Raw genomic sequence first — 23,567 nt, 5'->3', positions numbered from 1 at the left:
GGTAGGAGAGTGCTACTTTTACAGTGAGGTTCTGTCTCTGGTCTGAGGGTGAGGGCGAGATTGAGTGTCAGGTATATGTGGAGCGGTGGGGTTTGTCAATGTTGTCCCTGACGTGTCAGGTCCAGGGGCCAGAGCTAGGGGTAGGGTTAAGTGTTCAGTGAGATGTGTAGGCATGATACGGTTCTGTTTCCATTTAGGACTCGGTTCTGATGTGAGCTACACAGCATGATTGAATGACAGTGTTACAGTGACACCAGGGTGACGTCGATGTTCATGGTAGGAGACTTTACCTAGATTCAGTGCGAGGGTTATTGTTCGGTGTTTGGAAAGTTGTTCGTGGGTGAAAGGATTCGATTCGTGTTAGCGTCCGGCTATGATGTGAGGGTGACGGTGAGATTGCGCGCACTTTTTCGGTGATGTGTGCGTTATGTCGATTTTGACCGTGAGGTTCTGACCCAGCAGCCATGGCAAAGTTTACGGCTAGGGTTTCAGTAAGGTGTCCGGATAGGATAGGTTTATGAGCACACTTCGGTGTCAGCTGTGATGTGAGGGCGACAGTGAGATTGAATGACAGTGCTACCTTGAGACACAGGTGACTTTGATATTCATGTTAGGGTCAGGTACATCATTCGGGGCTAGGGTTAGGATTCAATATGTGGGAATGTGTTCATGGGAGATATGGTTCCGCTTAGAGTCAGGAGAGGTCCCTGATGTGAGGGTGAATACAAAATTGGATCTCAGGTTTCTGCTTTGGTGGGGCTTACCTTAAAGGAATTCTGAGGAAAACGGCGCCGAGTCCTGGGCTAGAATGAGGTGTAAGTGCTTTGCAATGCTTACGTTCAGGATACCGCTGCAATTACAATCTGAATCTGCCTCCAATGTGAGGGATAAGTCGACATTGAGTGCCACGTACATTGTGAACTCGGGGTGATGTCGGTGTTCACCGTGACGGTCAAGTTCATGTGCCAGGGCTACGCTCACGTTTCTGTGTGTGTAAACAGGTAACGTCAGGATTGTGCTTCGGCTACAGTGAGGTTCTGACTGTGATGTGAGATCGAGGGCGAGAGTCGGTCTCTCATTCACTATCTTGTGGGGCCTACAAGAAAGGTATTCTGATGGGTGAGGAACAGAATACAGGGCTAGGGTTAGAGTTAAGTGTTTGTTAATGCATATGGGCAGGAGAGCAGTATGATTACAGTGAGAATCTGGCTCTGATGTGAGGGTTAGGGCGACATTGAGTGACAGGTGTAGGGTGAGCTGTGGGTGTTGTCGATGTTGACTGTGAGGTATCAGTCCCAGGGGCAAGGGTACGTACGGTTAGGGTTATGGGTTCAGTAAGGTGTATGGGCTGAATAAGGTTATGTTTACATTTAGGACTCCGCTCTGATGTGAGGGAGACAGTGTGATTGAATGACAGTGAAACAGTGAGATATGTGCGACGACGATATTCATGGAAGGGGTCCGGTCCCATAGTCAGGGCTAGGGTTAGGGTTCGGTGTTTGAGAAGGTGTAACTTGGTGATAGGGTTTCGTTTCGAGTTAGGGTCCGTCTGTAATGTTAGGGTGAGTGCGATATTGGGTCTCGGGTGTACGATTTTTGTGGAGCTGATGGTTAAAGCATTCTGATGGGTCCCGTGCACAGTCCAAGCCTATGGTTAGGGTTACATGTTCTGTAAAGGGTATGGGCAGGATAGTGTTATTTCTGCAGTGATGTGCTTTTTCTGATATGAGGGGGAGGGAGAGATTGAGTGACAGCATCGCGGTGACATGTCGGTTGTGTCGATGCTGACCGTGAGGTTCCGATCCTGGCAACCGTGCAAGGGTTAGAGTTCAGGGTTCAGCAATCTGTACTGACAGGATGGGGTTATCAGTACATTTAGGGGTCGGCTGAGATATGAGGGCAACAGTGAGATTGAATGACACTATTACGTTGAGACACGGGTGACGTTGATATTCATGGTAGGCGTCTGTTCCAAGAGTCAGGGCTAGGGTTAGTTTTCGGTGCTTGGGATGGTGTACGTTGGTGATAGTGTTTCAGTTCGAGTTACGTTTCGACTGTAATGGGAGGGTGAGTGGGAGATTGGGTCTTAGGTTTATGATTTTGTGGGGCTGACCCTTAAAGCATTCTGATGGTTCCCATGCACACTCCAAGTCTACGGTTAGGGTTAGATGTTCGGTAATCGGTATGGGTAGGAGAGTGCTACTTTTACAGGGAGGTTCTGTCTCTGGTCTGAAGGTGAGGGCGAGATTGAGTGTCAGGTATATGTGGAGCGGTGGGGTTTGTCAATGATGTCCCTGACATGTCAGGTCCAGGGGCCAGAGCTAGGGGTACGTTAAGTGTTCAGTGAGATGTGTAGGCATGATACGGTTCTGTTTCCATTTAGGACTCGGTTCTGATGTGAGCTACACAGCATGATTGAATGACAGTGTTACAGTGACACCAGGGTGACGTCGATGTTCATGGTAGGAGCCTTTACCGAGATTCAGTGCGAGGGTTATTGTTCGGTGTTTGGAAAGTTGTACGTGGGTGGAAGGATTTGATTCGTGTTAGCGTCCGGCTGTGATGTGAGGGTGACGGCGAGATTGCGTGCACTTTTTCGGTGATGTGAGCGTTATGTCGATTTTGACCGTGAGGTTCTGACCCAGCAGCCATGGAAAGGTTTACGGCTAGGGTTTCAGTAAGGTGTCCGGATAGGATAGGTTTATGAGCACACTTCGGTGTCAGCTGTGATGTGAGGGCGACAGTGAGATTGAAAGACAGTGCTACCTTGAGACACAGGTGACTTTGATATTCTTGTTAGGGTCAGGTACATCATTCGGGGCTAGGTTTAGGATTCAATATGTGGGAATGTGCTAATGGGAGATACGGTTCCGCTTAGAGTCAGGACAGGTCCCTGATGTGAGGGTGAATACAAAATTGGATCTCAGGTTTCTGCTTTGGTGGGGCTTACCTTAAAGGAATTCTGAGGAAAACGGCGCTGAGTCCTGGGCTAGAATGAGGTGTAAGTGCTTTGCAATGCTTACGTTCAGGATACCGCTACAATTACAATCTGAATCTGCCTCCAATGTGAGGGATAAGTCGACATTGAGTGCCACGTACATTGTGAACTCGGGGTGATGTCGGTGTTCACCGTGACGGTCAAGTTCATGTGCCAGGGCTACGCTCACGTTTCTGTGTGTGTAAACAGGTAACGTCATGATTGTGCTTCGGCTACAGTGAGGTTCTGACTGTGATGTGAGATCAAGGGCGAGAGGCGGTCTCTCATTCAATATTTTGTGGGGCCTACAATAAAGGTATTCTGATGGGTGAGGAACAGAATACAGGGCTAGGGTTAGAGTTAAGTGTTTGTTAATGCATATGGGCAGGAGAGCAGTATGATTACAGTGAGAATCTGGCTCTGATGTGAGGGTGAGGGCGACATTGAGTGACAGGTGTAGGGTGAGCTGTGGGTGTTGTCGATGTTGACTGTGAGGTATCAGTCCCAGGGGCAAGGGTACGTACCGTTAGGGTTATGGGTTCAGTAAGGTGTATGGGCTGGATAAGGTTATGTTTACATTTAGGACTCCGCTCTGACGTGAGGGAGACAGTGTGATTGAATGACAGTGTTACAGTGAGATATGTGCGACGACGATATTCATGGAAGGGGTCCGGTCCCATAGTCAGGGCTAGGGTTAGGGTTCGGTGTTTGAGAAGGTGTACCTTGGTGATAGGGTTTCGTTTCGAGTTAGGGTCCGTCTGTAATGTTAGGGTGAGTGCGATATTGGGTCTCGGGTGTACGATTTTTGTGGAGCTGACGATTAAAGCATTCTGATGGGTCCCGTGCACAGTCCAAGCCTAGAGTTAGGGTTACATGTTCTGTAAAGGGTATGGGCAGGATAGTGTTATTTCTGTAGTGAGGTGCTTTTTCTGATATGAGGGGGAGGGAGAGATTGAGTGACAGCATCGCGGTGACGTGTCGGTTGTGTGGATGCTGACAGTGAGTTTCCGATCCTGGCAACCGTGCAAGGGTTATGGTTCAGGGTTCAGCAATGTGTACTGACAGGATGGGGTTATCAGTACATTTAGGGGTCGGCTGAGATATGAGGGCAACAGTGAGATTGAATGACACTATTACGTTGAGACACGGGTGACGTTGATATTCATGGTAGGCGTCTGTTCCAAGAGTCAGGGCTATTGTTAGTTTTCGGTACTTGGGATGGTGTACGTTGGTGATAGTGTTTCAGTTCGAGTTACGTTTCGACTGTAATGGGAGGGTGAGTGGGAGATTGGGTCTTAGGTTTATGATTTTGTGGGGCTGACCCTTAAAGCATTCTGATGGTTCCCATGCACACTCCAAGTCTACGGTTAGGGTTAGATGTTCGGTAATCGGTAGGGGTAGGAGAGTGCTACTTTTACAGTGAGGTTCTGTCTCTGGTCTGAGGGTGAGGGCGAGATTGAGTGTCAGGTATATGTGGAGCGGTGGGGTTTGTCAATGTTGTCCCTGACGTGTCAGGTCCAGGGGCCAGAGATAGGGGTAGGGTTAAGTGTTCAGTGAGATGTGTAGGCATGATACGGTTCTGTTTCCATTTAGGACTCGGTTCTGATGTGAGCTACACAGCATGATTGAATGACAGTGTTACAGTGACACCAGGGTGACGTCGATGTTCATGGTAGGAGACTTTACCGAGATTCAGTGCGAGGGTTATTGTTCGGTGTTTGGAAACTTGTACGTGGGTGAAAGGATTTGATTCGTGTTAGCGTCCGGCTGTGATGAGTGGGTGACGGCGAGATTGCGCACACTTTTTCGGTGATGTGTGCGTTATGTCGATTTTGACCGTGAGGTTCTGACCCAGCAGCCATGGCAAGGTTTACGGCTAGGGTTTCAGTAAGGTGTCCGGATAGGATAGGTTTATGAGCACAATTCGGTGTCAGCTGTGATGTGAGGGCGACAGTGAGATTGAATGACAGTGCTACCTTGAGACACAGGTGACTTTGATATTCATGTTAGGGTCAGGTACATCATTCGGGGCTAGGGTTAGGATTCAATATGTGGGAATGTGCTCATGGGAGATACGGTTCCGCTTAGAGTCAGGAGAGGTCCCTGATGTGAGGGTGAATACAAAATTGAATCTCAGGTTTCTGCTTTGGTGGGGCTTACCTTAAAGGAATTCTGAGGAAAACGGCGCTGAGTCCTGGGCTAGAATGAGGTGTAAGTGCTTTGCAATGCTTACGTTCAGGATACCGCTACAATTACAATCTGAATCTGCCTCCAATGTGAGGGATAAGTCGACATTGAGTGCCACGTACATTGTGAACTCGGGGTGATGTCGGTGTTCACCGTGACGGTCAAGTTCATGTGCCAGGGCTACGCTCACGTTTCTGTGTGTGTAAACAGGTAACGTCATGATTGTGCTTCGGCTACAGTGAGGTTCTGACTGTGATGTGAGATCAAGGGCGAGAGGCGGTCTCTCATTCAATATTTTGTGGGGCCTACAATAAAGGTATTCTGATGGGTGAGGAACAGAATACAGGGCTAGGGTTAGAGTTAAGTGTTTGTTAATGCATATGGGCAGGAGAGCAGTATGATTACAGTGAGAATCTGGCTCTGATGTGAGGGTGAGGGCGACATTGAGTGACAGGTGTAGGGTGAGCTGTGGGTGTTGTCGATGTTGACTGTGAGGTATCAGTCCCAGGGGCAAGGGTACGTACCGTTAGGGTTATGGGTTCAGTAAGGTGTATGGGCTGGATAAGGTTATGTTTACATTTAGGACTCCGCTCTGACGTGAGGGAGACAGTGTGATTGAATGACAGTGTTACAGTGAGATATGTGCGACGACGATATTCATGGAAGGGGTCCGGTCCCATAGTCAGGGCTAGGGTTAGGGTTCGGTGTTTGAGAAGGTGTACCTTGGTGATAGGGTTTCGTTTCGAGTTAGGGTCCGTCTGTAATGTTAGGGTGAGTGCGATATTGGGTCTCGGGTGTACGATTTTTGTGGAGCTGACGATTAAAGCATTCTGATGGGTCCCGTGCACAGTCCAAGCCTAGAGTTAGGGTTACATGTTCTGTAAAGGGTATGGGCAGGATAGTGTTATTTCTGTAGTGAGGTGCTTTTTCTGATATGAGGGGGAGGGAGAGATTGAGTGACAGCATCGCGGTGACGTGTCGGTTGCGTGGATGCTGACCGTGAGTTTCCGATCCTGGCAACCGTGCAAGGGTTAGGGTTCAGGGTTCAGCAATGTGTACTGACAGGATGGGGTTATCAGTACATTTAGGGGTCGGCTGAGATATGAGGGCAACAGTGAGATTGAATGACACTATTACGTTGAGACACGGGTGACGTTGATATTCATGGTAGGCGTCTGTTCCAAGAGTCAGGGCTAGGGTTAGTTTTCGGTGCTTGGGATGGTGTACGTTGGTGATAGTGTTTCAGTTCGAGTTACGTTTCGACTGTAATGGGAGGGTGAGTGGGAGATTGGGTCTTAGGTTTATGATTTTGTGGGGCTGACCCTTAAAGCATTCTGATGGTTCCCATGCACACTCCAAGTCTACGGTTAGGGTTAGATGTTCGGTAATCGGTATGGGTAGGAGAGTGCTAATTTTACAGTGAGGTTCTGTCTCTGGTCTGAGGGTGAGGGCGAGATTGAGTGTCAGGTATATGTGGAGCGGTGGGGTTTGTCAATGTTGTCCCTGACGTGTCAGGTCCAGGGGCCAGAGCTAGGGGTAGGGTTAAGTGTTCAGTGAGATGTGTAGGCATGATACGGTTCTGTTTCCATTTAGGACTCGGTTCTGATGTGAGCTACACAGCATGATTGAATGACAGTGTTACAGTGACACCAGGGTGACGTCGATGTTCATGGTAGGAGCCTTTACCGAGATTCAGTGCGAGGGTTATTGTTCGGTGTTTGGAAACTTGTACGTGGGTGAAAGGATTTGATACGTGTTAGCGTCCGGCTGTGATGTGTGGGTGACGGCGAGATTGCGCGCACTTTTTCGGTGATGTGTGCGTTATGTCGATTTTGACCGTGAGGTTCTGACCCAGCAGCCATGGCAAGGTTTACGGCTAGGGTTTCAGTAAGGTGTCCGGTTAGGATAGGTTTATGAGCACACTTCGGTGTCAGCTGTGATGTGAGGGCGACAGTGAGATTGAATGACAGTGCTACCTTGAGACACAGGTGACTTTGATATTCATGTTAGGGTCAGGTACATCATTCGGGGCTAGGGTTAGGATTCAATATGTGGGAATGTGCTCATGGGAGATACGGTTCCACTTAGAGTCAGGAGAGGTCCCTGATGTGAGGGTGAATACAAAATTGGATCTCAGGTTTCTGCTTTGGTGGGGCTTACCTTAAAGGAATTCTGAGGAAAACGGCGCCGAGTCCTGGGCTAGAATGAGGTGTAAGTGCTTTGCAATGCTTACGTTCAGGATACCGCTACAATTACAATCTGAATCTGCCTCCAATGTGAGGGATAAGTCGACATTGAGTGCCACGTACATTGTGAACTCGGGGTGATGTCGGTGTTCACCGTGACGGTCAAGTTCATGTGCCAGGGCTACGCTCACGTTTCTGTGTGTGTAAACAGGTAACGTCAGGATTGTGCTTCAGCTACAGTGAGGTTCTGACTGTGATGTGAGATCGAGGGCGAGAGTCGGTCTCTCATGCACTATTTTGTGGGGCCTACAAGAAAGGTATTCTGATGGGTGAGGAACAGAATACAGGGCTAGGGTTAGAGTTAAGTGTTTGTTAATGCATATGGGCAGGAGAGCAGTATGATTACAGTGAGAATCTGGCTCTGATGTGAGGGTGAGGGCGACATTGAGTGACAGGTGTAGGGTGAGCTGTGGGTGTTGTCGATGTTGACTGTGAGGTATCAGTCCCAGGGGCAAGGGTACGTACGGTTAGGGTTATGGGTTCAGTAAGGTGTATGGGCTGGATAAGGTTATGTTTACATTTAGGACTCCGCTCTGACGTGAGGGAGACAGTGTGACTGAATGACAGTGTTACAGTGAGATATGTGCGACGACGATATTCATGGAAGGGTTCCGGTCCCATAGTCAGGGCTAGGGTTAGGGTTCGGTGTTTGAGAAGGTGTACCTTGGTGATAGGGTTTCGTTTCGAGTTAGGGTCCGTCTGTAATGTTAGGGTGAGTGCGATATTGGGTCTCGGGTGTACGATTTTTGTGGAGCTGACGATTAAAGCATTCTGATGGGTCCCGTGCACAGTCCAAGCCTAGGGTTAGGGTTACATGTTCTGTAAAGGGTATGGGCAGGATAGTGTTATTTCTGCAGTGAGGTGCTTTTTCTGATATGAGGGGGAGGGAGAGATTGAGTGACAGCATCGCGGTGACGTGTCGGTTGTGTGGATGCTGACAGTGAGTTTCCGATCCTGGCAACCGTGCAAGGGTTATGGTTCAGGGTTCAGCAATGTGTACTGACAGGATGGGGTTATCAGTACATTTAGGGGTCGGCTGAGATATGAGGGCAACAGTGAGATTGAATGACACTATTACGTTGAGACACGGGTGACGTTGATATTCATGGTAGGCGTCTGTTCCAAGAGTCAGGGCTATTGTTAGTTTTCTGTGCTTGGGATGGTGTACGTTGGTGATAGTGTTTCAGTTCGAGTTACGTTTCGACTGTAATGGGAGGGTGAGTGGGAGATTGGGTCTTAGGTTTATGATTTTGTGGGGCTGACCCTTAAAGCATTCTGATGGTTCCCATGCACACTCCAAGTCTACGGTTAGGGTTAGATGTTCGGTAATCGGTATGGGTAGGAGAGTGCTACTTTTACAGTGAGGTTCTGTCTCTGGTCTGAGGGTGAGGGCGAGATTGAGTGTCAGGTATATGTGGAGCGGTGGGGTTTGTCAATGTTGTCCCTGACGTGTCAGGTCCAGGGGCCAGAGCTAGGGGTAGGGTTAAGTGTTCAGTGAGATGTGTAGGCATGATACGGTTCTGTTTCCATTTAGGACTCGGTTCTTATGTGAGCTACACAGCATGATTGAATGACAGTGTTACAGTGACACCAGGGTGACGTCGATGTTCATGGTAGGAGCCTTTACCGAGATTCAGTGCGAGGGTTATTGTTCGGTGTTTGGAAAGTTGTACGTGGGTGGAAGGATTTGATTCGTGTTAGCGTCCGGCTGTGATGTGAGGGTGACGGCGAGATTGCGCGCACTTTTTCGGTGATGTGTGCGTTATGTCGATTTTGACCGTGAGGTTCTGACCCAGCAGCCATGGCAAGGTTTACGGCTAGGGTTTCAGTAAGGTGTCCGGATAGGATAGGTTTATGAGCACACTTCGGTGTCAGCTGTGATGTGAGGGCGACAGTGAGATTGAATGACAGTGCTACCTTGAGACACAGGTGACTTTGATATTCATGTTAGGGTCAGGTACATCATTCGGGGCTAGGGTTAGGATTCAATATGTGGGAATGTGCTCATGGGAGATACTGTTCCACTTAGAGTCTGGAGAGTTCCCTGATGTGAGGGTGAATACAAAATTGGATCTCAGGTTTCTGCTTTGGTGGGGCTTACCTTAAAGGAATTCTGAGGAAAACGGCGCCGAGTCCTGGGCTAGAATGAGGTGTAAGTGCTTTGCAATGCTTACGTTCAGGATACAGCTACAATTACAATCTGAAACTGCATCCAATGTGAGGGATAAGTCGACATTGAGTGCCACGTACATTGTGAACTCGGGGTGATGTCGGTGTTCACCGTGTCGGTCAAGTTCATGTGCCAGGGCTACGCTCACGTTTCTGTGTGTGTAAACATTTAACGTCAGGATTGTGCTTCGGCTACAGTGAGGTTCTGACTGTGATGTGAGATCGAGGGCGAGAGTCGGTCTCTCATTCACTATTTTGTGGGGCCTACAAGAAAGGTATTCTGATGGGTGAGGAACAGAATACAGGGCTAGGGTTAGAGTTAAGTGTTTGTTAATGCATATGGGCAGGAGAGCAGTATGATTACAGTGAGAATGTGGCTCTGATGTGAGGGTGAGGGCGACATTGAGTGACAGGTGTAGGGTGAGCTGTGGGTGTTGTCGATGTTGACTGTGAGGTATCAGTCCCAGGGGCAAGGGTACGTACGGTTAGGGTTATGGGTTCAGTAAGGTGTATGGGCTGGATAAGGTTATGTTTACATTTAGGACTCCGCTCTGATGTGAGGGAGACAGTGTGATTGAATGACAGTGTTACAGTGAGATATGTGCGACGACGATATTCATCGAAGGGGTCCGGTCCCATAGTCAGGGCTAGGGTTAGGGTTCGGTGTTTGAGAAGGTGTACCTTGGTGATAGGGTTTCGTTTCGAGTTAGGGTCCGTCTGTAATGTTAGGGTGAGTGCGATATTGGGTCTCGGGTGTACGATTTTTGTGGAGCTGACGATTAAAGCATTCTGATGTGTCCCGTGCACAGTCCAAGCCAAGGGTTAGGGTTACATGTTCTGTAAAGGATATGGGCAGGATAGTGTTATTTCTGCAGTGAGGTGCTTTTTCTGATATGAGGGGGAGGGAGAGATTGAGTGACAGCATCGCGGTGACATGTCGGTTGTGTCGATGCTGACCGTGAGGTTCCGATCCTGGCAACCGTGCAAGGGTTAGGGTTCAGGGTTCAGCAATGTGTACTGACAGGATGGGGTTATCAGTACATTTAGGGGTCGGCTGAGATATGAGGGCAACAGTGAGATTGAATGACACTATTACGTTGAGACACGGGTGACGTTGATATTCATGGTAGGCGTCTGTTCCAAGAGTCAGGGCTAGGGTTAGTGTTCGGTGCTTGGGATGGTGTACGTTGGTGATAGTGTTTCAGTTCGAGTTACGTTTCGACTGTAATGGGAGGGTGAGTGGGAGATTGGGTCTTAGGTTTATGATTTTGTGGGGCTGACCCTTAAAGCATTCTGATGGTTCCCATGCACACTCCAAGTCTACGGTTAGGGTTAGATGTTCGGTAATCGGTATGGGAAGGAGAGTGATACTTTTACAGTGAGGTTCTGTCTCTGGTCTGAGGGTGAGGGCGAGATTGAGTGTCAGGTATATGTGGAGCGGTGGGGTTTGTCAATGTTGTCCCTGACGTGTCAGGTCCATGGGCCAGAGCTATGGGTAGGGTTAAGTGTTCAGTGAGATGTGTAGGCATGATACTGTTCTGTTTCCATTTAGGACTCGGTTCTGATGTGAGCTACACAGCATGATTGAATGACAGTGTTACAGTGACACCAGGGTGACGTCGATGTTCATGGTAGGAGCCTTTACCGAGATTCAGTGCGAGGGTTATTGTTCGGTGTTTGGAAACTTGTACGTGGGTGAAAGGATTTGATTCGTGTTAGCGTCCGGCTGTGATTTGAGGGTGACGGCGAGATTGCGCGCACTTTTTCGGTGATGTGTGCGTTATGTCGATTTTGACCGTGAGGTTCTGACCCAGCAGCCATGGCAAGGTTTACGGCTAGGGTTTCAGTAAGGTGTCCGGATAGGATAGGTTTATGAGCACACTTCGGTGTCAGCTGTGATGTGAGGGCGACAGTGAGATTGAATGACAGTGCTACCTTGAGACACAGGTGACTTTGCTATTCATGTTAGGGTCAGGTACATCATTCGGGGCTAGGGTTAGGATTCAATATGTGGGAATGTGTTCATGGGAGATACGGTTCCGCTTAGAGTCAGGAGAGGTCCCTGATGTGAGGGTGAATACAAAATTGGATCTCAGGTTTCTGCTTTGGTGGGGCTTACCTTAAAGGAATTCTGAGGAAAACGGCGCCGAGTCCTGGGCTAGAATGAGGTGTAAGTGCTTTGCAATGCTTACGTTCAGGATACCGCTACAATTACAATCTGAATCTGCATCCAATGTGAGGGATAAGTCGACATTGAGTGCCACGTACATTGTGAACTCGGGGTGATGTCGGTGTTCACCGTGACGGTCAAGTTCATGTGCCAGGGCTACGCTCACGTTTCTGTGTGTGTAAACAGGTAACGTCAGGATTGTGCTTCGGCTACAGTGAGGTTCTGACTGTGATGTGAGATCGAGGGCGAGAGTCGGTCTCTCATTCACTATTTTGTGGGGCCTACAAGAAAGGTATTCTGATGGGTGAGGAACAGAATACAGGGCTAGGGTTAGAGTTAAGTGTTTGTTAATGCATATGGGCAGGAGAGCAGTATGATTACAGTGAGAATGTGGCTCTGATGTGAGGGTGAGGGCGACATTGAGTGACAGGTGTAGGGTGAGCTGTGGGTGTTATCGATGTTGACTGTGAGGTATCAGTCCCAGGGGCAAGGGTACGTACGGTTAGGGTTATGGGTTCAGTAAGGTGTATGGGCTGGATAAGGTTATGTTTACATTTAGGACTCCGCTCTGATGTGAGGGAGACAGTGTGATTGAATGACAGTGAAACAGTGAGATATGTGCGACGACGATATTCATGGAAGGGGTCCGGTCCCATAGTCAGGGCTAGGGTTAGGGTTCGGTGTTTGAGAAGGTGTACCTTGGTGATAGGGTTTCGTTTCGAGTTAGGGACCGTCTGTAATGTTAGGGTGAGTGCGATATTGGGTCTCGGGTGTATGATTTTTGTGGAGCTGACGATTAAAGCATTCTGATGGGTCCCGTGCACAGTCCAAGCCTAGGGTTAGGGTTACATGTTCTGTAAAGGGTATGGGCAGGATAGTGTTATTTCTGCAGTGAGGTGCTTTTTCTGATATGAGGGGGAGGGAGAGATTGAGTGACAGCATCGCGGTGACATGTCGGTTGTGTCGATGCTGACCGTGAGGTTCCGATCCTGGCAACCGTGCAAGGGTTAGGGTTCAGGGTTCAGCAATGTGTACTGACAGGATGGGGTTATCAGTACATTTAGGGGTCGGCTGAGATATGAGGGCAACAGTGAGATTGAATGACACTTTTACGTTGAGACACGGGTGACGTTGATATTCATGGTAGGCGTCTGTTCCAAGAGTCAGGGCTAGGGTTAGTGTTCGGTGCTTGGGATGGTGTACGTTGGTGATAGTGTTTCAGTTCGAGTTACGTTTCGACTGTAATGGGAGGGTGAGTGGGAGATTGGGTCTTAGGTTTATGATTTTGTGGGGCTGACCCTTAAAGCATTCTGATGGTTCCCATGCACACTCCAAGTCTACGGTTAGGGTTAGATGTTCGGTAATCGGTATGGGTAGGAGAGTGCTACTTTTACAGTGAGGTTCTGTCTCTGGTCTGAGGGTGAGGGCGAGATTGAGTGTCAGGTATATGTGGAGCGGTGGGGTTTGTCAATGTTGTCCCTGACGTGTCAGGTCCAGGGGCCAGAGCTAGGGGTAGGGTTAAGTGTTCAGTGAGATGTGTAGGCATGATACGGTTCTGTTTCCATTTAGGACTCGGTTCTGATGTGAGCTACACAGCATGATTGAATGACAGTGTTACAGTGACACCAGGGTGACGTCGATGTTCATGGTAGGAGCCTTTACCGAGATTCAGTGCGAGGGTTATTGTTCGGTGTTTGGAAACTTGTACGTGGGTGAAAGGATTTGATTCGTGTTAGCGTCCGGCTGTGATGTGAGGGTGACGGCGAGATTGCGCGCACTTTTTCGGTGATGTGTGCGTTATGTCGATTTTGACCGTGAGGTTCTGACCCAGCAGCCATGGCAAGGTTTACGGCTAGGGTTTCAGTAAGGTGTCCGGATAGGATAGGTTTATGAGCACACTTCGGTGTCAGCTGTGATGTGAGGGCGACAGTGAGATTGAATGACAGTGCTACCTTGAGACACAGGTGACTTTGATATTCATGTTAGGGTCAGGTACATCATTCGGGGCTAGGGTTAGGATTCAATATGTGGGAATGTGCTCATGGGAGATACGGTTCCGCTTAGAGTCAGGAGAGGTCCCTGATGTGAGGGTGAATACAAAATTGGATCTCAGGTTTCTGCTTTGGTGGGGCTTACCTTAAAGGAATTCTGAGGAAAACGGCGCCGAGTCCTGGGCTAGAATGAGGTGTAAGTGCTTTGCAATGCTTACGTTCAGGATACCGCTACAATTACAATCTGAATCTGCCTCCAATGTGAGGGATAAGTCGACATTGAGTGCCACGTACATTGTGAACTCGGGGTGATGTCGGTGTTCACCGTGACGGTCAAGTTCATGTGCCAGGGCTACGCTCACGTTTCTGTGTGTGTAAACAGGTAACGTCAGTATTGTGCTTCGGCTACAGTGAGGTTCTGACTGTGATGTGAGATCGAGGGCGAGAGTCGGTCTCTCATTCACTATTTTGTGGGGCCTACAAGAAAGGTATTCTGATGGGTGAGGAACAGAATACAGGGCTAGGGTTAGAGTTAAGTGTTTGTTAATGCATATGGGCAGGAGAGCAGTATGATTACAGTGAGAATCTGGCTCTGATGTGAGGGTTAGGGCGACATTGAGTGACAGGTGTAGGGTGAGCTGTGGGTGTTGTCGATGTTGACTGTGAGGTATCAGTCCCAGGGGCAAGGGTACGTACGGTTAGGGTTATGGGTTCAGTAAGGTGTATGGGCTGAATAAGGTTATGTTTACATTTAGGACTCCGCTCTGATGTGAGGAGACAGTGTGATTGAATGACAGTGAAACAGTGAGATATGTGCGACGACGATATTCATGGAAGGGGTCCGGTCCCATAGTCAGGGCTAGGGTTAGGGTTCGGTGTTTGAGAAGGTGTACCTTGGTGATAGGGTTTCGTTTCGAGTTAGGGTCCGTCTGTAATGTTAGGGTGAGTGCGATATTGGGTCTCGGGTGTACGATTTTTGTGGAGCTGACGATTAAAGCATTCTGATGGGTCCCGTGCACAGTCCAAGCCTAGGGTTAGGGTTACATGTTCTGTAAAGGGTATGGGCAGGATAGTGTTATTTCTGCAGTGAGGTGCTTTTTCTGATATGAGGGGGAGGGAGAGATTGAGTGACAGCATCGCGGTGACATGTCGGTTGTGTCGATGCTGACCGTGAGGTTCCGATCCTGGCAACCGTGCAAGGGTTAGGGTTCAGGGTTCAGCAATGTGTACTGACAGGATGGGGTTATCAGTACATTTAGGGGTCGGCTGAGATATGAGGGCAACAGTGAGATTGAATGACACTATTACGTTGAGACACGGGTGACGTTGATATTCATGGTAGGCGTCTGTTCCAAGAGTCAGGGCTAGGGTTAGTGTTCGGTGCTTGGGATGGTGTACGTTGGTGATAGTGTTTCAGTTCGAGTTACGTTTCGACTGTAATGGGAGGGTGAGTGGGAGATTGGGTCTTAGGTTTATGATTTTGTGGGGCTGACCCTTAAAGCATTCTGATGGTTCCCATGCACACTCCAAGTCTACGGTTAGGGTTAGATGTCCGGTAATCGGTATGGGTAGGAGAGTGCTACTTTTACAGTGAGGTTCTGTCTCTGGTCTGAGGGTGAGGGCGAGATTGAGTGTCAGGTATATGTGGAGCGGTGGGGTTTGTCAATGTTGTCCCTGACGTGTCAGGTCCAGGGGCCAGAGCTAGGGGTAGGGTTAAGTGTTCAGTGAGATGTGTAGGCATGATACGGTTCTGTTTCCATTTAGGACTCGGTTCTGATGTGAGCTACACAGCATGATTGAATGACAGTGTTACAGTGACACCAGGGTGACGTCGATGTTCATGGTAGGAGCCTTTACCGAGATTCAGTGCGAGGGTTATTGTTCGGTGTTTGGAAACTTGTACGTGGGTGAAAGGATTTGATTCGTGTTAGCGTCCGGCTGTGATGAGTGGGTGACGGCGAGATTGCGCGCACTTTTTCGGTGATGTGTGCGTTATGTCGATTTTGACCGTGAGGTTCTGACCCAGCAGCCATGGCAAGGTTTACGGCTAGGGTTTCAGTAAGGTGTCCGGATAGGATAGGTTTATGAGCACACTTCGGTGTCAGCTGTGATGTGAGGGCGACAGTGAGATTGAATGACAGTGCTACCTTGAGACACAGGTGACTTTGATATTCATGTTAGGGTCAGGTACATCATTCGGGGCTAGGGTTAGGATTCAATATGTGGGAATGTGTTCATGGGAGATACGGTTCCGCTTAGAGTCAGGAGAGGTCCCTGATGTGAGGGTGAATACAAAATTGGATCTCAGGTTTCTGCTTTGGTGGGGCTTACCTTAAAGGAATTCTGAGGAAAACGGCGCCGAGTCCTGGGCTAGAATGAGGTGTAAGTGCTTTGCAATGCTTACGTTCAGGATACCGCTACAATTACAATCTGAATCTGCCTCCAATGTGAGGGATAAGTCGACATTGAGTGCCACGTACATTGTGAACTCGGGGTGATGTCGGTGTTCACCGTGACGGTCAAGTTCATGTGCCAGGGCTACGCTCACGTTTCTGTGTGTGTAAACAGGTAACGTCAGTATTGTGCTTCGGCTACAGTGAGGTTCTGACTGTGATGTGAGATCGAGGGCGAGAGTCGGTCTCTCATTCACTATTTTGTGGGGCCTACAAGAAAGGTATTCTGATGGGTGAGGAACAGAATACAGGGCTAGGGTTAGAGTTAAGTGTTTGTTAATGCATATGGGCAGGAGAGCAGTATGATTACAGTGAGAATCTGGCTCTGATGTGAGGGTGAGGGCGACATTGAGTGACAGGTGTAGGGTGAGCTGTGGGTGTTGTCGATGTTGACTGTGAGGTATCAGTCCCAGGGGCAAGGGTACGTACGGTTAGGGTTATGGGTTCAGTAAGGTGTATGGGCTGGATAAGGTTATGTTTACATTTAGGACTCCGCTCTGATGTGAGGGAGACAGTGTGTTTGAATGACAGTGAAACAGTGAGATATGTGCGACGACGATATTCATGGAAGGGGTCCGGTCCCATAGTCAGGGCTAGGGTTAGGGTTCGGTGTTTGAGAAGGTGTACCTTGGTGATAGGGTTTCGTTTCGAGTTAGGGTCCGTCTGTAATGTTAGGGTGAGTGCGATATTGGGTCTCGGGTGTACGATTTTTGTGGAGCTGACGATTAAAGCATTCTGATGGGTCCCGTGCACAGTCCAAGCCTAGGGTTAGGGTTACATGTTCTGTAAAGGGTATGGGCAGGATAGTGTTATTTCTGCAGTGAGGTGCTTTTTCTGATATGAGGGGGAGGGAGAGATTGAGTGACAGCATCGCGGTGACATGTCGGTTGTGTCGATGCTGACCGTGAGGTTCCGATCCTGGCAACCGTGCAAGGGTTAGGGTTCAGGGTTCAGCAATGTGTACTGACAGGATGGGGTTATCAGTACATTTAGGGGTCGGCTGAGATATGAGGGCAACAGTGAGATTGAATGACAGTATTACGTTGAGACACGGGTGACGTTGATATTCATGGTAGGCGTCTGTTCCAAGAGTCAGGGCTAGGGTTAGTGTTCGGTGCTTGGGATGGTGTACGTTGTTGACAGTGTTTCAGTTCGATTTACGTTTCGACTGTAATGGGAGGGTGAGTGGGAGATTGGGTCTTAGGTTTATGATTTTGTGGGGCTGACCCTTAAAGCATTCTGATGGTTCCCATGCACACTCCAAGTCTACGGTTAGGGTTAGATGTTCGGTAATCGGTAGGGGTAGGAGAGTGCTACTTTTACAGTGAGGTTCTGTCTCTGGTCTGAGGGTGAGGGCGAGATTGAGTGTCAGGTATATGTGGAGCGGTGGGGTTTGTCAATGTTGTCCCTGACGTGTCAGGTCCAGGGGCCAGAGCTAGGGGTAGGGTTAAGTGTTCAGTGAGATGTGTAGGCATGATACGGTTCTGTTTCCATTTAGGACTCGGTTCTGATGTGAGCTACACAGCATGATTGAATGACAGTGTTACAGTGACACCAGGGTGACGTCGATGTTCATGGTAGGAGCCTTTACCGAGATTCAGTGCGAGGGTTATTGTTCGGTGTTTGGAAACTTGTACGTGGGTGAAAGGATTTGATTCGTGTTAGCGTCCGGCTGTGATGTGAGGGTGACGGCGAGATTGCGCGCACTTTTTCGGTGATGTGTGCGTTATGTCGATTTTGACCGTGAGGTTCTGACCCAGCAGCCATGGCAAGGTTTACGGCTAGGGTTTCAGTAAGGTGTCCGGATAGGATAGGTTTATGAGCACACTTCGGTGTCAGCTGTGATGTGAGGGCGACAGTGAGATTGAATGACAGTGCTACCTTGAGACACAGGTGACTTTGATATTCATGTTAGGGTCAGGTACATCATTCGGGGCTAGGGTTAGGATTCAATATGTGGGAATGTGTTCATGGGAGATACGGTTCCGCTTAGAGTCAGGAGAGGTCCCTGATGTGAGGGTGAATACAAAATTGGATCTCAGGTTTCTGCTTTGGTGGGGCTTAACTTAAAGGAATTCTGAGGAAAACGGCGCCGAGTCCTGGGCTAGAATGAGGTGTAAGTGCTTTGCAATGCTTACGTTCAGGATACCGCTACAATTACAATCTGAATCTGCCTCCAATGTGAGGGATAAGTCGACATTGAGTGCCACGTACATTGTGAACTCGGGGTGATGTCGGTGTTCACCGTGACGGTCAAGTTCATGTGCCAGGGCTACGCTCACGTTTCTGTGTGTGTAAACAGGTAACGTCAGTATTGTGCTTCGGCTACAGTGAGGTTCTGACTGTGATGTGAGATCGAGGGCGAGAGGCGGTCTCTCATTCAATATTTTGTGGGGCCTAAAAGAAAGGTATTCTGATGGGTGAGGAACAGAATACAGGGCTAGGGTTAGAGTTAAGTGTTTGTTAATGCATATGGGCAGGAGAGCAGTATGATTACAGTGAGAATGTGGCTCTGATGTGAGGGTGAGGGCGACATTGAGTGACAGGTGTAGGGTGAGCTGTGGGTGTTGTCGATGTTGACTGTGAGGTATCAGTCCCAGGGGCAAGGGTACGTACGGTTAGGGTTATGGGTTCAGTAAGGTGTATGGGCTGGATAAGGTTATGTTTACATTTAGGACTCCGCTCTGATGTGAGGGAGACAGTGTGATTGAATGACAGTGTTACAGTGAGATATGTGCGACGACGATATTCATGGAAGGGGTCCGGTCCCATAGTCAGGGCTAGGGTTAGGGTTCGGTGTTTGAGAAGGTGTACCTTGGTGATAGGGTTTCGTTTCGAGTTAGGGTCCGTCTGTAATGTTAGGGTGAGTGCGATATTGGGTCTCGGGTGTACGATTTTTGTGGAGCTGACGATTAAAGCATTCTGATGGGTCCCGTGCACAGTCCAAGCCTAGGGTTAGGGTTACATGTTCTGTAAAGGGTATGGGCAGGATAGTGTTATTTCTGCAGTGAGGTGCTTTTTCTGATATGAGGGGGAGGGAGAGATTGAGTGACAGCATCGCGGTGACATGTCGGTTGTGTCGATGCTGACCGTGAGGTTCCGATCCTGGCAACCGTGCAAGGGTTAGGGTTCAGGGTTCAGCAATGTGTACTGACAGGATGGGGTTATCAGTACATTTAGGGGTCGGCTGAGATATGAGGGCAACAGTGAGATTGAATGACACTGTTACGTTGAGACACGGGTGACGTTGATATTCATGGTAGGCGTCTGTTCCAAGAGTCAGGGCTAGGGTTAGTGTTCGGTGCTTGGGATGGTGTACGTTGGTGATAGTGTTTCAGTTCGAGTTACGTTTCGACTGTAATGGGAGGGTGAGTGGGAGATTGGGTCTTAGGTTTATGATTTTGTGGGGCTGACCCTTAAAGCATTCTGATGGTTCCCATGCACACTCCAAGTCTACGGTTAGGGTTAGATGTTCGGTAATCGGTATGGGTAGGAGAGTGCTACTTTTACAGTGAGGTTCTGTCTCTGGTCGGAGGGTGAGGGCGAGATTGAGTGTCAGGTATATGTGGAGCGGTGGGGTTTGTCAATGTTGTCCCTGACGTGTCAGGTCCGGGGGCCAGAGCTAGGTGTAGGGTTAAGTGTTCAGTGAGGTGTGTAGGCATGATACGGTTCTGTTTCCATTTAGGACTCGGTTCTGATGTGAGCTACACAGCATGATTGAATGACAGTGTTACAGTGACACCAGGGTGACGTCGATGTTCATGGTAGGAGCCTTTACCGAGATTCAGTGCGAGGGTTATTGTTCGGTGTTTGGAAACTTGTACGTGGGTGAAAGGATTTGATTCGTGTTAGCGTCCGGCTGTGATGTGAGGGTGACGGCGAGATTGCACGCACTTTTTCGGTGATGTGTGCGTTATGTCGATTTTGACCGTGAGGTTCTGACCCAGCAGCCATGGCAAGGTTTACGGCTAGGGTTTCAGTAAGGTGTCCGGTTAGGATAGGTTTATGAGCACACTTCGGTGTCAGCTGTGATGTGAGGGCGACAGTGAGATTGAATGACAGTGCTACCTTGAGACACAGGTGACTTTGATATTCATGTTAGGGTCAGGTACATCATTCGGGGCTAGGGTTAGGATTCAATATGTGGGAATGTGCTCATGGGAGATACGGTTCCACTTAGAGTCAGGAGAGGTCCCTGATGTGAGGGTGAATACAAAATTGGATCTCAGGTTTCTGCTTTGGTGGGGCTTACCTTAAAGGAATTCTGAGGAAAACGGCGCCGAGTCCTGGGCTAGAATGAGGTGTAAGTGCTTTGCAATGCTTACGTTCAGGATACCGCTACAATTACAATCTGAATCTGCCTCCAATGTGAGGGATAAGTCGACATTGAGTGCCACGTACATTGTGAACTCGGGGTGATGTCGGTGTTCACCGTGACGGTCAAGTTCATGTGCCAGGGCTACGCTCACGTTTCTGTGTGTGTAAGCAGGTAACGTCAGGATTGTGCTTCAGCTACAGTGAGGTTCTGACTGTGATGTGAGATCGAGGGCGAGAGTCGGTCTCTCATTCACTATTTTGTGGGGCCTACCAGAAAGGTATTCTGATGGGTGAGGAACAGAATACAGGGCTAGGGTTAGAGTTAAGTGTTTGTTAATGCATATGGGCAGGAGAGCAGTATGATTACAGTGAGAATCTGGCTCTGATGTGAGGGTGAGGGCGACATTGAGTGACAGGTGTAGGGTGAGCTGTGGGTGTTGTCGATGTTGACTGTGAGGTATCAGTCCCAGGGGCAAGGGTACGTACGGTTAGGGTTATGGGTTCAGTAAGGTGTATGGGCTGGATAAGGTTATGTTTACATTTAGGACTCCGCACTGACGTGAGGGAGACAGTGTGACTGAATGACAGTGTTACAGTGAGATATGTGCGACGACGATATTCATGGAAGGGTTCCGGTCCCATAGTCAGGGCTAGGGTTAGGGTTCGGTGTTTGAGAAGGTGTACCTTGGTGATAGGGTTTCGTTTTGAGTTAGGGTCCGTCTGTAATGTTAGGGTGAGTGCGATATTGGGTCTCGGGTGTACGATTTTTGTGGAGCTGACGATTAAAGCATTCTGATGGGTCCCGTGCACAGTCCAAGCCTAGGGTTAGGGTTACATGTTCTGTAAAGGGTATGGGCAGGATAGTGTTATTTCTGCAGTGAGGTGCTTTTTCTGATATGAGGGGGAGGGAGAGATTGAGTGACAGCATCGCGGTGACGTGTCGGTTGTGTGGATGCTGACCGTGAGGTTCCGATCCTGGCAACCGTGCAAGGGTTAGGGTTCAGGGTTCAGCAATGTGTACTGACAGGATGGGGTTATCAGTACATTTAGGGGTCGGATGAGATATGAGGGCAACAGTGAGATTGAATGACACTATTACGTTGAGACACGGGTGACGTTGATATTCATGGTAGGCGTCTGTTCCAAGAGTCAGGGCTATTGTTAGTTTTCGGTGCTTGGGATGGTGTACGTTGGTGATAGTGTTTCAGTTCGAGTTACGTTTCGACTGTAATGGGAGGGTGAGTGGGAGATTGGGTCTTAGGTTTATGATTTTGTGGGGCTGACCCTTAAAGCATTCTGATGGTTCCCATGCACACTCCAAGTCTACGGTTAGGGTTAGATGTTCGGTAATCGGTAGGGGTAGGAGAGTGCTACTTTTACAGTGAGGTTCTGTCTCTGGTATGAGGGTGAGGGCGAGATTGAGTGTCAGGTATATGTGGAGCGGTGGGGTTTGTCAATGTTGTCCCTGACGTGTCAGGTCCAGGGGCCAGAGATAGGGGTAGGGTTAAGTGTTCAGTGAGATGTGTAGGCATGATACGGTTCTGTTTCCATTTAGGACTCGGTTCTGATGTGAGCTACACAGCATGATTGAATGACAGTGTTACAGTGACACCAGGGTGACGTCGATGTTCATGGTAGGAGACTTTACCGAGATTCAGTGCGAGGGTTATTGTTCGGTGTTTGGAAACTTGTACGTGGGTGAAAGGATTTGATTCGTGTTAGCGTCCGGCTGTGATGAGTGGGTGACGGCGAGATTGCGCGCACTTTTTCGGTGATGTGTGCGTTATGTCGATTTTGACCGTGAGGTTCTGACCCAGCAGCCATGGCAAGGTTTACGGCTAGGGTTTCAGTAAGGTGTCCGGATAGGATAGGTTTATGAGCACACTTCGGTGTCAGCTGTGATGTGAGGGCGACAGTGAGATTGAATGACAGTGCTACCTTGAGACACAGGTGACTTTGATATTCATGTTAGGGTCAGGTACATCATTCGGGGCTAGGGTTAGGATTCAATATGTGGGAATGTGCTCATGGGAGATACGGTTCCGCTTAGAGTCAGGAGAGGTCCCTGATGTGAGGGTGAATACAAAATTGGATCTCAGGTTTCTGCTTTGGTGGGGCTTACCTTAAAGGAATTCTGAGGAAAACGGCGCCGAGTCCTGGGCTAGAATGAGGTGTAAGTGCTTTGCAATGCTTACGTTCAGAATACCGCTACAATTACAATCTGAATCTGCCTCCAATGTGAGGGATACGTCGACATTGAGTGCCACGTACATTGTGATCTCGGGGTGATGTCGGTGTTCACCGTGACGGTCAAGTTCATGTGCCAGGGCTACGCTCACGTTTCTGTGTGTGTAAACAGGTAACGTCAGGATTGTGCTTCGGCTACAGTGAGGTTCTGACTGTGATGTGAGATCGAGGGCGAGAGGCGGTCTCTCATTCACTATTTTGTGGGGCCTACAAGAAAGGTATTCTGATGGGTGAGGAACAGAATACAGGGCTAGGGTTAGAGTTAAGTGTTTGTTAATGCATATGGGCAGGAGAGCAGTATGATTACAGTGAGAATGTGGCTCTGATGTGAGGGTGAGGGCGACATTGAGTGACAGGTGTAGGGTGAGCTGTGGGTGTTGTCGATGTTGACTGTGAGGTATCAGTCCCAGGGGCAAGGGTACGTACGGTTAGGGTTATGGGTTCAGTAAGGTGTATGGGCTGGATAAGGTTATGTTTACATTTAGGACTCCGCTCTGATGTGAGGGAGACAGTGTGATTGAATGACAGTGTTACAGTGAGATATGTGCGACGACGATATTCATGGAAGGGGTCCGGTCCCATAGTCAGGGCTAGGGTTAGGGTTCGGTGTTTGAGAAGGTGTACCTTGGTGATAGGGTTTCGTTTCGAGTTAGGGTCCGTCTGTAATGTTAGGGTGAGTGCGATATTGGGTCTCGGGTGTACGATTTTTGTGGAGCTGACGATTAAAGCATTCTGATGGGTCCCGTGCACAGTCCAAGCCTAGGGTTAGGGTTACATGTTCTGTAAAGGGTATGGGCAGGATAGTGTTAT

Source organism: Manis javanica, chromosome 1, assembly GCF_040802235.1.
Source record: "Manis javanica isolate MJ-LG chromosome 1, MJ_LKY, whole genome shotgun sequence".
NCBI classification, from domain to species: Eukaryota; Metazoa; Chordata; class Mammalia; order Pholidota; family Manidae; genus Manis; species Manis javanica.
Note: the sequence above shows the minus strand (reverse complement) of the source record.